Below are 15,154 nucleotides of genomic sequence, written 5' to 3' on the forward strand. Positions count from 1 at the left end.
TGGGGTCAGCAGAGGGCCCCCGCCTGGTCCCAGGTCCCGGTCTCTGGGAGCCGCTCAGGACAGGCCCGGCCTGGGCACGAGATCATGCTGACCAAAGGAACTGAATGACAAGAGGGATGGGAACAAAGCCCTCCCTCGGGGTGGCTGAGACCACTCCTGGGTTAGGCCTGAGTGAGTGTTAAAAGGTACTCTGCTGAAGGGAGGTTAAGACATTCTTATGGGAGTTGCATCAAGCAAAAGCTGAAAGGTGGGAGAGAGCCTGAGACCAAGGTTTTGAGGGTCACTGGAGTCACCTGCCTGCATTAACTGCGTCAAAGTTCCTACGTGTGCGCTTTCTCCGACTGTGGTTCTTCTGCAAAGGCCACATTACATCAAAGCTCTCACTGAACAGGCTGCATCCGCATCTTGATGAAACTCACTTTAAAACAAAACCAAAAACAAAAGAAGTTACAGGGAAAGATCCTGATCCTCCAGACTATCTCCAAGATCTGTTCCAGTCTAAAGAGCTAAGCCCATCTACTGCACAGTGGCCAGGCCTAGCTGCCCTCTGATTCTTTTCCACGAGTTCTAGAGAAGTTTTCGTGAGGCTCACTTGCCCACAGACCACAACTATTATCGCCCCTCCCCCTTCTCCAGCTCCCCTCCTCAGCCAGCTCTCCAGGCTGTCCTTGGACTTCTCTACCAACACAGGCTTCCTCCATTAGCACCATCCAATAGCAAAATGTAAGTCACCAGTATGCAATTTCAAATTTTCCAGTAGCCACATTAAAAAGGAAATGGGTAAAATTAATTTTAGTAATATATTTTATTTAACTCAATAGATCCAAAATATTATCACTCCAGGGGCGCCTGGGTGGCTCAGTCGTTAAGTATCTGCCTTCGGCTCAGGTCATGGTCCCAGGGTCCTGGGATCGAGCCCCGCATTGGGCTCCTTGCTCAGCAGGAAGCCTGCTTCTCCCTCTCCTACTGCTCCCCCTGCTTGTGCTCTCTCGCTCTGTCAAATAAATAAATAAAATCTTAAAAAAAAAAAATTATCACTCCAAACATAATTGAGGTAAAAAATCATTGGTATTTTATATTCTTTTTTCCCATACCGAGTCTTGGAAATCCGGTGTATGTTTGACACAGCACATCTCAAGTCAAACGATCCACAATTCAGGTGCTCAAAAGCCGCATATGGCCCGTGGCTAGCTAACTGAACAGCACGATCCTAGCTGATCTCCAGTCCCATGGTTTTAAACACCACTTATGTAGCGATTACTCCAAACTGTGTTCTGCTTCTCTCGTGAAGCCCGGAATTCTAGAGTCATCAAACTACTAGACAGGTGTCTCATTGGCCATCTCAACTTATAATAGGTCTTAAAAAAAAAAAAAAACCCACAAAAACTGAATTCTCACCACCACCATCCTTGCTGAGACCTTCCCAATGTCAGCCGAGGCAACCTCCTGCTTCCACTGCTCAAGCCAAAAGCTATGGCATCATCCAGACCCCTCATCCTCCTCTCACATCCCAAACCCAACCCACCAGCAAACCCCCAGTTCTCCCTTCCTAACACAGCCAGAATCAGGGTCTTTCACCTGTTCTGCTCTCCCTCTGGATGACGCCCTGTTCCTCAAATAGCTCCTATCTCTCTCCCTTATTTCCTTCAGGTCTCGGCTCAAGCCCTTCCCTGTCCACCCTATACAACACGACCTTGTCTCCTGCTTTATTTTTCCTCTTGGCTGGAGTTTTCATTTGACAGTTGCATCCACTTGCTTACTCATATTGTCAGGACAGAGCAGCGCTGCGTGTGTGTGGTGAGCAGGGGCTGCCCTGCTCTCACGGCCCTTCAGGAGAACCTGCTGTGGGGAGCCCAGCTGACCCAAGCCTCCCACGGCTACACATTCAGAGTCACCAGGGCAAGGACATCCGGCCACCGCCAGCAATGCTGGGGGGGAGGGGGAGGTACTAGACCCTGGCCACCCAGGCTGTCACAGATCCCCTAGTAGCCCAGCCAAGCCTTTCTCAGAACTGCAAGGGCCTGAAGCCACCCCACCCAGTCCCTTCTCCCCTCGCACCCCTGCACAGGGTCCCACTGGCATAGGGGTCAGAGGCTGCCCCTCCACACTCCTGCTCCCTCGCTCTCCCTTCCACGACAATTGCCCCGGCTAGTCTCCTGCATATGTCTAAGCATCGCAGCATCTGTGCCTCGGACATTGCAGTCAACAAGGACTGTGGGAACAAATAAACCTCCAGGAAGAGTAGGGCAGTGGAAAGAAAATGGACTTTAAGTTGCGAGGATAGAAATTTGGGCTCCAGCTCTGCCATAGATCATTTGTAACCTTAGGGAAGCTTCTTGAGGCCTCTGAGCCACAGCTGGACCCTTTATAAAATGGAGAAGATACCACATCTCTGCAGGGTTGTCAGGATACAGGAATTTACCTGAGGTCCCTCACGCTGGGCCTGCCGGTTAGGAGCTGCCAAACAAGGTGGGCTCACTCTCCTCCTTACCCACTCTGCGTAGCCGTTTCTAAGACTCCTTTCCCTATCACCAAGAATTCTGACCACTTTTTAACTAAATAAAGCCCCCAATAATCCTATATACCCACTAGTGATCCCCTGTTCAATTGAGCCTAACTGATGGTTAAACTTTATTTTCATTCCTGACTTGCCTGTGATGGGCTAGGATTCATTTTACTAGATTTTTTTTTTTTTTTTAGATTTTATTTATTTATTTGACAGAGAGACAGCGAGAGAGGGAACACAAGCAGGGGGAGTGGGAGAGGGAGAAGCAGGCTTCCCGCTGAGCCCGACACGGGACTCGATCCCAGGACCCTGAGATCATGACCTGAGCCGAAGGCAGACGCTTAACGACTGAGCCACCCAGGCGCCCCATCATTTTACTAGATTTTAGAAAATGAAATACCAGAGATAAGTACCTTAACAGTCTGAAACTTAAAATTGTCTCCCTAAAGCTTCAAGTAAAGCACACTTTCAAAACCAATACAAAATCTAAAACTGCAGTTCAGTACCAACTTCCTATTGCTGTTTTTACAGCTCCTTTAAAGAATTTTTTTTAAGTTTTAGCATTCGAGATCATTAAAAGTTTTTCAAGAAAATACACAGTGAGTTTGCATAGACTTAATTAGTAGTTTTTAAGAAGACTCAAGAAAGGGGCGCCTGGGTGGCTCAGTTGGTTAAGCGACTGCCTTCGGCTCAGGTCATGATCCTAGAGTCCCTGGATCGAGTCCCGCATTGGGCTCCCTGCTCGGCGGGGAGTCTGCTTCTCCCTCTGACCCTCCCCCCTCTCATGTGCTCTCTCTCTCCTCTCATCCTCTCTCTCAAATAAATAAATAAAAAAAATCTTTAAAAAAAAAAGAAGACTCAAGAATGATGTATGTGCACTTATTATGCATTCCAGAAGGTTTCCAAGTTGATAAACTAAATTGTTAGTGGTGGTCATTCACAGGGAGGCATGAGGATGAGGGGTGCTTCTTTTTAAAAAAACTGTTTATGGGACTGGGGCGCCAGGGTGGCTCAGTTGATTAAGAATCTGACACTGGATTTCAGCTCAGGTCATGATCTCAGGGCTGTGAGATCAAGCCCTGCGTTGGGCTCCACACTGGGTGTGGAGCCTGCTTAAGATTCTCTCTCCCGGGCGCCTGGGTGGCTCAGTCGTTAAGCATCTGCCTTCAGCTCAGGTCATGATCCCAGGGTCCTGGGATCGAGTCCCACATCGGGCTCCCTGCTCAGCAGGAAGCCTGCTTCTCCCCCTCCCACTCCCCCTGCTTATGTTCCCTTTCTCGCTGTCTCTCTCTGTTGAAAAATAAAATCTTTAAAAATAAAAATAAAAATATTCTCTCTCTCCTCCCCCTCCACACACAGCCCCCCATAATAAATAAATAAATAAATAAATAGCCTTTACAGGACTGACATAATTGGTAGGGTCCAGTGCGAAGTGAAAATGTAGGCCCCTTGATCAAAATTATTAAGAGTATCAAGGCAGCACCCCCTGCTGTGCTCTCTGACAAATAAATAAAATCTTAAAAAAAAATCTTCCTTTAAAAAAAAAAATGTTCAGGGGCACCTGGGTGGCTCAGTTGGTTAAGTGTCTGCCTTCGACTCAGGTCATGATCCCAGGGTACTGGGATGGAGTCCCGCATCGGGCTCCCTGCTCAGCAGAGGGCCTGCCTCTCCCTCTGTCTGCTGCTCCCCCTGCTTGTGTGCAGGCTCGCTCTCGCTCTCTCTCTCTCTCTCTCTCTCTCGCTCTCTCTCTCTCTCCCCTTCTCTGACAAATAAATAAAATCTTTTAAAAAAATGTTCACAGCAACACGGAAGCCCATCCCATCAACTAGCTCAATAAATTCTGGCATAATCATACAATGGAATGAATACTAGGCACATTAAAAAAACCACAGTGAAGTAGATCTGTACATAAAGATCTGTACGTGCTGATATGGAAAGCACTCCAAGATACAAAGTTCAGGGTTTGCTTAAAGATAGAACACTCTCTGGGGCGCCTGGGTGGCTCAATCGTTAAGCATCTAACTTCAGCTCAGGTCATGATCCCAGGGTCCTGGGATCGAGCCCTGCATCGGGCTCCCTGCTCAGCGGGAAGCCTGCTTCTCCCTCTCCCACTCCCCCTGCTTGTGTTCCCTCTCTCGCTGTGTTTCTCTCTGTCAAATAAATAAATAAAATCTTAAAAAATAAAAAAATAGAACACTCTCGACAATGACTCCATTTTTTAGAAACACTGGCATATTTTCTGCCTAGGACATCCAAGAAACTTATCAGTGTTTTTTTCAATACAGGATGAGTACAGGAGGGGAAGGAGAGTGAAGAGGAGACTTACTTTTCATCTTATAATCTCTTGTTTTAGATTTAACATATAATTTTAAAAAAATAAACAGGTTTTTTTTTTTAAAGATTTATTTATTTGAGAGAGCGAGATTGAGAGAGAGAGAGAGTGTACATGAGAGGGGGGAGGGAGAAGCAGTCTCCTCGCCGAGCAGGGAGCCCGATGCAGGACTCGATCCAGGGACTCCAGGATCATGACCTGAGCCGAAGGCAGTCGCTTAACCAACTGAGCCACCCAGGTGCCCAAGTTTGTTTTTTTTTTTTAAAGATTTTATTTATTTATTTGACAGAGAGAGGGAACACAAGCAGGGAGAGTGGGAAAGAGAGAAGCAGGCTTCCCACTGAGCAGGGAGCCTGATGCGGGGCTCGATCCCAGGACCCTGGGATCATGACCTGTGCTGAAGGCAGCCGCTTTGACTGAGCCACCCAGGCGCCCCTTAGTATCAGTTTTTGTTTTTGTTTTTGTTTTTTAAAGATTTTATTTATTTATTTATTTATTTGACAGAGAGAGAGACACAGCGAGAGAGGGAACACAAGCAGGGGGAGTGGGAAAGGGAGAAGCAGGCTTCCCGCGGAGCAGGGAGCCCGATGCGGGGCTCAATCCCAGGACCCTGGGATCATGACCTGAGCCGAAGGCAGATGCTTAAGGACTGAGCCACCCAGACGCTCCTAGAACAGTGTTCTGATGAATCATACAAAATATACTTCAACGGGTTTTTTTTTTTTAATATTTATTTACTTAAGTAATCTCTATACCCAACATGGGGCTTGAACTCACAGCTACACGATCAAGAGTCGCATGCTCTTCTGACTGAGCCAGCCAGGTACCCCCACTTTAACAGTTTTAAAAAAAGCTTTTAAATTTATAAAAACAAGAAACTCCTTTACTGTACTAGCAAAAAAAAAAAAAAAATGTAATCAGTACTCAATTATCTATGGTGGTAACCAAGGAAAACAGTGGCAAATAACCACCACCAAAAAAAGAATTTAAAAAGTGTCTATTCTATTTCAGCTTTCTCTCCATTAAAATCTTCACAGAAGATGCTAAGAAGCAAAATGTTAATCAGACACCTAAGAAAAAGCAGTAACTGAATAAATAAATTAATTAATTAAATTAAATTAAGGGCTTGAATAAATCCCCAAACTGCACAAACAATTTTGAAATAGCTAGGCACTGGCTATTAAGATTCCAAAGGTACTCTGAAAAATGTAACTGAGCTAGAAACTAACTCCTGGCTGAAAAGGAAAAGAAGTCCCTCTTCACTTTCCACCACCTTAACTAAGATAACAACTGCATCACCATCACCAAAAACTAAATCTGAACACGCACTAAGGCACATTTCCTTATACTTATTTATCGCCACGATTTTTTTCTCCATAGGTGATGGACTCATTTCACTATGTACTGAGTAACCACTCCCCTGTGCCAGAAACCATGAAGACTGCAGACAGTGCCTGGCTCGCCTCCAGTCACGGGAGGAGCAAATGCACGCACGCACGCACGCACGCACACACACACACACACACAATGCCTGTATTCACAGAACTCCCATTTCTTCAGAACTCTAGCTAGAAACAAAAGTAGCACATTCTCAAGCATATTGTAATTATTAAACTAACTATCCTATAGCCATTATTTCTAATACAGATACCAGTTCATCCACTGCGATACTGTCATCCACAATTCTTTGAGGCAGGTTGTAAGAGATTTATTAGGAATATACAGATTTCCGGGACGTCAGTTAAGCATCTGCCTCGGGCTCAGGTCATGATCCCAGGGTCCTGGGGTGGAGCCCCATATCAGGGTCCCTGCTCAGCGGGGAACCTGCTTCTCCCTCTGCCTGCCACTCCCCCTCAAGCGCTCTCTCTGACAAATAAATAAAACCTTAAAAAAAAAAAAAAGAATATATGCATTTTCAATGACTTCTTTTTAAAAAGCTCATAATCCTAAATACAGTCAATGTAAATTAAATAACAATCAACCCATACACCAATGTTGCTCAAAGTAGGGAATTCCATATTATGTTAGAACCAACAGTTACCACTTTTTAAAGTTTCTGGATACATCTTTCAATCAGTAATGCATATAAACTTAAAAATAGTAACTAAATACTTAATTAAAAGTTTCAGGGGCGCCTGGGTGGCTCAGTTGGTTAAGCGACTGCCTTCGGCTCAGGTCATGATCCTGGAGTCCCGGGATCGAGTCCCGCATCGGGCTCCCGGCTCGGGGGGGAGCCTGCTTCTCCCTCTGACCCTCTCCCCTCTCATGCTGTTTCTCTCTCTCTCTCTCTCTCTCTCAAATAAATAAATAAATAAAATCTTAAAAAAAAAAAAAGTTTCAAAATTGGGGGCGCCTGGGTGGCTCAGTGTTGGGCATCTGCCTTTGGCTCAGGTCATGATCCCACGGTCCTGGGATTGAGCCCCCCATCAAGCTCCCCACTCTGCAGGAGGCCTGCTTCTCCCTCTCCCACTCCCCCTGCTTGTATTCCCTCTCTCGCTGTCTCTCTCCCTGTGTGTCAAATAAATAAATAAAATCTTAAAAAAAAAAAGTTTCAAAACTGGGCACCTGGGTGGCTCAGTTGGTTAAGCATCTGCCTTAGGCTCAGGTCATGATCCCAGAGCCCTGGAATCGAGTCCCGTGGAGGGGTCCCCGCCTGGTGGAGAGTCTGCTTCTCCCTGACCCTCCCCTATCTCGTGCGCTCTCTCTCTGTCAAATAAATAAATAAAATATTTCAAAAAACAAAAAAAAAGTTTCAAAATTGGGGCACCTGCATTGCTCAGTTGGTTAAGCTTCTGCCTTTGGCTCAGGTCATGACCCCGCATCGGGCTCCCTGCTCCGTAGGAAGCCTGCTTCTCCCTCTTCCACTCTCCCTGCTTGTGTTCCCTCTCTCCCTGTGTCTCTCTCTGTCAAATAAATAAATAAGTAAAATCTTCGGGGGGAACAAAATCTTTAAAACAAAAAATTTCAAAATTATAGCTGGTTTTCCTCACCTAGCTTCCCCCTCTTGAGCCAGGAGGTAACAGTGACGACCAAAGGAAGAGACACAGAGCTATGGGAAAGCCTAGTGACCCAGAATGCTTTGGAGATAATACCCAAATCAGAATTTCAACAGTCACTCCAAATTCCATAATTTAATAATTATAAAACATATAAGATTAAAATGAAAACATTTGCTTTACTGAAAAATAACACAGTGTGAAATTTGACAATTCCCAATTTTCCACTGACTTTCTTAAGCCACATGCAAAAAATCTGGCTCACCTACAGATAGGTCTGCATGTCTTCAGAATAATTTAGGACCACTGTCACTAATCTGCTTGTGCAAGAGCCCTCTCCAACGAAGTACTCACTTTTCTGTTTATTATCAAACTAATGAAAGAACAGGGTTGCAGGTGGAAAACCCAGAGGACTTTTTCTTTACACACACACTTAGAAGGATCCCCCAGGAATAGTCTGTGAACATTGCTACAGTAAACCAGCATATACAATCTATCAACTTACCCAACCACTAGTGTTTTCTACACCTGCTTAAAATAATGGCTAACAGCTGCTGCTTCCTGAGCACTTACTATGTGCTGGGCCGTGTTGTGTGTCCCGTGCATGCACGCATGGAGCTCTCACAGAGGAACCATTCCTACCCTACACCCCCTCTGCTGAAATCAGAGACTGCAGGGTGACGGACTTAATTCAGTCAAGCATTTAATGAGCAAGTACTACATAAAAGATCACACTGCACACTAGAAAGAATCAGCAATGGATAAGGTTTCCGCTCTTCCCTCGAGAAGCTTATAATCCAGGAAAGGGCTCCACGTAAAGACTACACCAAAATGTCATAAAGAAAAAGTGTGGAGGCATCAGGCAAGCACCGTGTGGGAGAAGAATGACGAAGAGTTAATTCTGAAAATCAAGGGAGAAGTTTCTTTCCTGGAAGCAGAAGCATTTAAGCCAAGCTCCCAGTATTAAGGATTCTGATAGGAAGAGAAAGGCACAAAGGACATTCCAGAGTAAAGGAACTGGACAAAACAAGCAGGAAAGTGGCCAGAGGCCTAGTGTTGAACTACAAGGTGGCAAGAGAGGGGCAGTAGAGACGGGGCTGAGAGTTATACGAGGCCAGGTAGCAATGGTCTTAGCAGGATTTCTCTATCACTAAGGCACAACTGGTGGTAGTGTCTCTAAGGTGAAAATCTTTGTAGGAGTAAGCCTACCAACAGAACTAGGCCATATCCCTCAGGTGTGGCGGAATGCGGGGGAAATGCCGAGAACCTCCGCATTGCATACTGGGGGCGGGGATGATGGGATTTGATTTACCCACTGAGCAATTCTGGTAACAGAACACAGGAAGACCAGGGAGACCAGAGAAAGGGAGGCCATCAGCAGGCCTACAGTAACAATCTACAGGAGGACCGGAAGGGCTGGCTAGGGGAACCGCTGAGAAAAAGGCTGATGGAAAAGAGACGTGGGGGGGGGGGGGGGGCAGACCTGGTAAAAACCTCGTCAGGCCACGGAAGACTCAACAAGTTTCCAGCCTGGGAAACGGTAATGAGGAGGACAAATGTGTGGCGAAGACATCCTATTAGCTTCTATCTGAACAAGGACATGCCGCACACAAAGTATAACCACTTTAAGTGACGCTGCAAAGCAAAAATAGCACAGACAAGACTGTTCTAATTTCACAGAATAAAGACACTGAGGTCCAAGAGAGATTTAACCGACTTGCCCACTGTGACACAGGGGGTGAGAGATGAGCCAAGACACACCAACCCGAGTCTTGCAAATCCAGGCCTAATGTTCTTTAAATAAGCCTCCCAAAAAGCAAGTAACTTTTTATATGTATAACAAATGTCCCTCCCCCCCCCCCCCAAAAAAAGCTTTAAACAAAAAAAGCTTATGGGGTTCCTGGGTGGCTTAGTCATTGGGCGTCTGCCTTCGGCTCGGGTCATGATCCCGGGGTCCTGGGATGGAGCCCCGCATCGGGCTCCCTGCTCAGTGGGAAGCCTGCTTCTCCCTCTCCCACTCCCCCTGCTTGTGTTCCTTCTCTCGCTGTGTCTGTCAAATAAATAAATAAAATCTTAAAAAAAAAAAAAAAAGCTAAAAAAAAAGCTTTAATCTGCTGTGAGTGCAATTTTATTTCGAAGGTAAGTAATATTTTGGGGCGCCGGGGTGGCTCAGACAGTTAAGCGTCCGCCTTCAGCTCAGGTCATGATCTTAAGAGTCCTAGGATGGAGCCCCACGTCAGGCTCCCTGCTCAGCCAGGAATCTGCTTCTCTCTCCCCACTCCTGCGCTCTCTCACTCTCTCTAATAAATAAATAAAATCTTTAAAAAAACATATTTTAAAACTTGTGCTCTGGTTCCCTCTACCCAAGAGAGGGACTTCCCAGTCAGCAGTGCAGGCTCATGGACCCTGGAAGTTTAGACACAGATGAGAGAAGTATTTGTTTCTACTTTGTATAAAAATCCCACCTGGTATTATGTGAGACATCAAACACAATGAAAAAGAAATATTCTAAGTATTAGATACTTCAATGTAGTAAAACTGCATTTCGAACACTGTGGTTGGTACTCTTACATTTGTTATTAAAATACTTGATCATAATAATATACCACAAGGTGGATGACAGATTTTGACTTTATTTAGCACACATTTGAACACTTTAATGTTTAAGAGCCTGAGCAAGGTGTTGGGAGTAAAACAATGGTATGGCCACCACAGCCAGAGTTTCACATACACAATGCAAGGTGACATAAGTAATGATGAAAGCAAAAGAGAGGGTTATGACTGCAGCAATGAATAATTCACATTGACAAGGTTTCTAAAGGGCTCCAGAGGACATAAAATCGGGTGGGGACTTTTAAAAACCCGGAGAGGGTGGGAGTGAGAGCACTGCAATCAAAGAAAAGGATATAAGCAAAGAAGGAAGTAGGTGGGCACATTCAGAGAACTGAGCATACTCCCATTCAGTGGGACAGTGTGGAAAGGTGACAGAGCAGACAGGTAAAGTTTAGCGATGATTCGAGCCACAATGAGGGGCCTTGAATGTGATGCTGGTGGGTCTGGAATCTAGGCTCCAAACAACAGGCAGTCTTAGCTTTCTGAGCCAAAGACTGGCAAAATGTGATCTGTGTTTAGGACAGAGGACTCTGGCAGCCAGGCAAAGTGTGCACAGGAAGGGGTGGGGAGGAGTCTAAAGAGAGAGCATCAGCCAAGAGAGGAATTTGCGGCTTTGCAAACTACCACTAATCTAATATTTTAAAAGCAGAGGGCTGTTGACAGAATTATTTCACATCTCCCCATCACCTGATCACCCCAACCGCCCTGTGGGACAGGTATCATCATTCCTTCCATTTTACAGACCAGAAAACTGACTGAGAGGCCATTAACTGCTCCAAGTCAAATGCTGCTAAAACAGGGAGAAAAGGCACACTATGCAAAATAAAAAACAATCCTACTGGTTTTGAAGTAAAGGTATATATACTATTAGAGAAACGCTAAATATACCATTAAGAAGTGCTAAAAATCCATATAATTTTCCGAAATGTTGGCAGCTTGTGTAACAAGTAAGCTAATTACCGTTAAAATAATTACAGATTTCTTTCATGTTTATGCCATGTTAAAAACCTGTACTTTTCTTTAAAAAACAAAAAAAACCCTCTAATTCCACTCCCTATGGATTTAGATACTTAAGAGTAGTATTCTCCCCTCCATTCAATGTTCCAGTGGCCAAACTGGCAAACATGAAAACTGACAGATGTGCCCAAACTGAAGAAGTAAACTAACTTTTGAGATAATTAAAAATTCATTATTTAGCAAGTACAGCGATTCCATCTAGGATATACAGTAAGTCATGATTGCAAAGAGCTTACCTAAAGGTGTGCAAAGGCACAATTTTGGAAATGGTTTTTGTCACAAAGAAATGGCATAAAAAGCTCTCTGACACCCATTTAAGAATGGATCGATCCAAAAGAACGAATGACAGAGTATTTGACCTTCAGGATGCAGACTGGTAGGTAGATTCCCCCGCTTTAAGTGCAGAGTCTACGAAACGGTCAAGGAGTTCTGCCCGGGTCTCACACTGCTTAGGAGAAATGTAGCTTGGGGATCTGACTGTATAGCTTTATCCACAGCATCACCCCCTCTATTATCAAAACTGCCTGCCCCCACCCCCTCACCCATCTTCTACCACCGGGTTTTTTTTCTTTTCTTTTCTTTAAACAAGCAAAGGCCCAGAGGTGTAAAACCCATTCTTAGAAACTTGGGACGATGAAGCCAAGTATCCAACCCAGGTAATTGCTAGCAGGAATCACAATTAAATCATTCCAAGGAAGCGCACATCCCCTCCCCGCTTCATCTCCTATACCTTCTCCTAGGTTAAGTCTCTACACCTCGCCCACAGAAGCCCCACACTGAAAGGCGGCGAAAGAGAAATCACACTGGGTTCTGCCGCGACTGGGGGGTCTGCTCCCGGAGCTCGCAGGCCCTGTCACCTGTCACGGTACGCCCTCGGGCAGCAGGCGGCCCTTCGCACGCGACAGCCCCGAATCCCGAGCCGGGGGGCGCGGGGGGCTCCGCAAGGCCGCCGCGGCCGCGCGAGCCCCACACCGCGCCGGAGCCCGCGACTCCGGGGCCCGCAGCTCCCGCCCGCGGCCGTAACCTTCGCGGGGCCCCGCGCCCCGCCCGCCCCGCGCCACAGGCCCGCGCCCCCGTCAGTCAGCGCCCGCCCCGCCCCGCGCGGCCCCTCCCCCGCCGGCGGTCTCCCCGCCCGGGCCCCCGAAGGACAATGCTGGAGGGGAGGGGCGGAGGCGCGCGCGGGCCGAGGGCGGCGCGGGGAGCGCCCACCCGCCGGCCGCTGGGGAGCCCCGCCGCCGCACGCCGCCCGCCCCCGGGCTCCGCGCCCCGCCTCGCCTCCCCGCCGCGAGCCGCTCCCAGCGCGGCGGCACCGGCCCATTGTGCGGACTCATCGTCCGGCCCCAGCGCGCCCGGCGCGCGGCCGCGGGGGTCGGCGCGGGAGGGGGCGCCTCCGGACCCCGGCCCGCCGCACGCCCCGGGCCCGGCCGGGTGCCCGCGGAAGCCGCGCGCCTGCCGGGGCAGCCCAGCCTCCCTCAGGCCGGCCTCGGGCCCCTCCGCGGCGGCGGCCGGCCCGGCCTGCGGCCACGCGCCCCGCCCCCGGCCCGGGCCCCGGCCCCGGCCCGCCGTACCTGCCGAGTGGCCGGCGGCGCGGCGGCCGGCGGCGGCGCCTCCTCTCGCGGCGAGGGCTCCAAGCGGCTGCCGAGCGCCGGCGGCCCTGGCCTGCGCCTTACGTAAAGCGGCGGCGGCTCCGGCGCCACTCGGCGGAGGGCGGGAGGCGGCGCGCCGCGGCCGCCCCGCTCCGTTACCCGGCAACTGGCCTCAGCGCCCCGCCAACCCGGCGCGCTCCATATCCTTCCGCCCAGCCGCCGGATTACGTCAGCGCCGGCCCCGCCCCGCCCCTCCGGCCGGCCGGCCGGCCCAGTGGGCGGGCCGAGGGCGCCGGGCTAGGCCGAGCCCCGCGGCCCGGCGCGGGCGCTGGGCGCCGCCGGCAGGCGGAGGGTTGCCCGCGGGAGCCCACCCCACGTGCGGGCCGTCGGAGGACAGACGCCCCCTGCGGAGGGGGCACGCGGGCGGCTCTGGGCGAGAGCCCCTGAACTCCGCGGCTGCCCCTGCCCGGCCCCTAGACCCCGCGGGGGCCGCGCGGCTCGCCCTGCGCCGCCCCACCCGCCGCCCGGTGCAGCCCCCGCCTTTCCGGGCGCAAGCTCCACCTGTCTGCCCCCCCTCCTAACCGCGTCCTGGGATGGCTGGAGTGGGCGGTTTAAAATGAAGACTTTAATTTTTTTTTTTTTTTTTTTAAGAAACCCAGAAGACAAGCGAAAGAAATGTGACATGGCTCTTTTTATTAAGTAGGCAAAAATAAATTCTGGAACATTCGAAAGTGGGAACCAAAAATGTGCACTAACCTTTTAACCAACGTCTCTCTTCACACCCACCTTCCTTAAATGTGATTCCTAGTCCTGTCCTTAAAAAGCAAGTAAGTATGGTAGGCACCAGAGGGGTGAAGCCCGGGAGATTACCTACGTACAAAGAGGAAACCCAGAGGAAACCCGTCCAGAGGGGGGGTGACCTGCCTGGGGTCATTGTTCCCGTTGATGTATTTATTTAGCACCCACCAGGTGCCACCAGGCACTGAGCTTTTCTGTTCAGAACTTGCAAGTCAGGGGCGCCTAGGTGGCTCAGTTGGTTAAGCGACTGCCTTCGGCTCAGGTCATGATCCTGGAGTCCCGGGATCCAGTCCCGCATCGGGCTCCCTGCTCGGCAGGGAGTCTGCTTCTCCCTCTGACCCTCCCCCTCTCATGCCCTCTCCTTCTCACTCTCAAATAAGTAAATAAAATCTTTAAAAAAATAAAAAAATAATAAATAATAAATAAATAAAAAATAATAAAAAAAAGAACTTGCAAGTCAACCGGCTCACAGGCTCATGCAGAAGGGGAAGTACAGACTGGGAAGGGGCCAACTGGGCACTGTGCTGGGTGCTGAAGGTCCGACCACGGACAACTATCATTTACAAACTTCCTACAAAGTGGTTTTCTGCAAACGTTTCTTTTGCTCTTCAGAAGAATCCTGGATATTATCATGCCCATATCACAGGTCAGGGAGCTGAGGCTCAGAGAAAGTGATTTTTCTGAAGCCTTGCTACTAGCGGGGGGGGGGGGGGGGGGGGGGGGGAGGCTGCTGACTCCCCTGAACCACACTGCCTCTTGGAGGAGGCAGGATTTGAACCCAGGCTCTGGTTCTGAATTCTGGGGTCTTCCCTTGGGCAGCTCTTTCTCATCAGCTTGCTGGCTATTTTGTTTTCCGAGGTTCGTCTCAAGTCAGTGTGTTCAGTCCGCACCTTCTGAGCAGCTGTGCTGGGTTTGGCTCCGAGCCAGGCAGAGGTGGCCCTGCCCTCTTGCAGCTCACTTTGAAAAGAGGGAGGGAGCGGATGAAAGGGTGTGGGAAAGCCAGGATGATCTGGAGCAAAAGAGAGGCAAATAAAGGAGTTTGGGAGTCGAACTGCCAGGTGCCCCCAAACCCGGGGATTTCGATTTCACAAACCAGTGAAATCTCCCTCCAAATATAAGGGATTTGCAGAGTGATCAACATGTTGACATTGGTGACATTGCTGCCATCTACACTCATCATTTTGTGAAAGAATTTATGAACAGCAAAAAATAAAAATAGTAACAATGTATCTCAGATATTCTCAGAAGGAAACACAGTTGGCAATATTACAGCTCTACACACACAACACAGGCATGGAGTTTACTG

General features: G+C 48.9%; 1 protein-coding gene across 7 annotated transcripts in view; it reads right to left on the bottom strand.

Moving 5' to 3' along the window:
• The window catches only part of KIAA0232 (KIAA0232 ortholog), an 87,379-nt gene extending 74,139 nt beyond the window's left edge, over positions 1-13,240 (bottom strand). For 4 of the 7 annotated variants that reach the window (XM_045881525.3, XM_045881523.3, XM_045881520.3 and 1 more), the window contains exon 1: positions 13,033-13,239. The gene's annotated coding sequence lies outside the window, so the exon portion shown is untranslated. Of the gene's footprint in view, positions 1-297; positions 419-1,094; positions 1,476-13,032 lie in introns of those variants that run through there. The other 3 variants (XM_064584240.1, XM_064584242.1, XM_045881524.3) reach the window with 3 other exon arrangements.
• Between the last annotated feature and the right edge of the window lie 1,914 nt (positions 13,241-15,154).

The sequence above is a fragment of the Mirounga angustirostris genome, unplaced genomic scaffold (assembly GCF_029215605.1).
Source record: "Mirounga angustirostris isolate CCGP_5_RB_7025 unplaced genomic scaffold, mMirAng1.0.hap1 SCAF_2, whole genome shotgun sequence".
NCBI lineage: Eukaryota > Metazoa > Chordata > Mammalia > Carnivora > Phocidae > Mirounga > Mirounga angustirostris.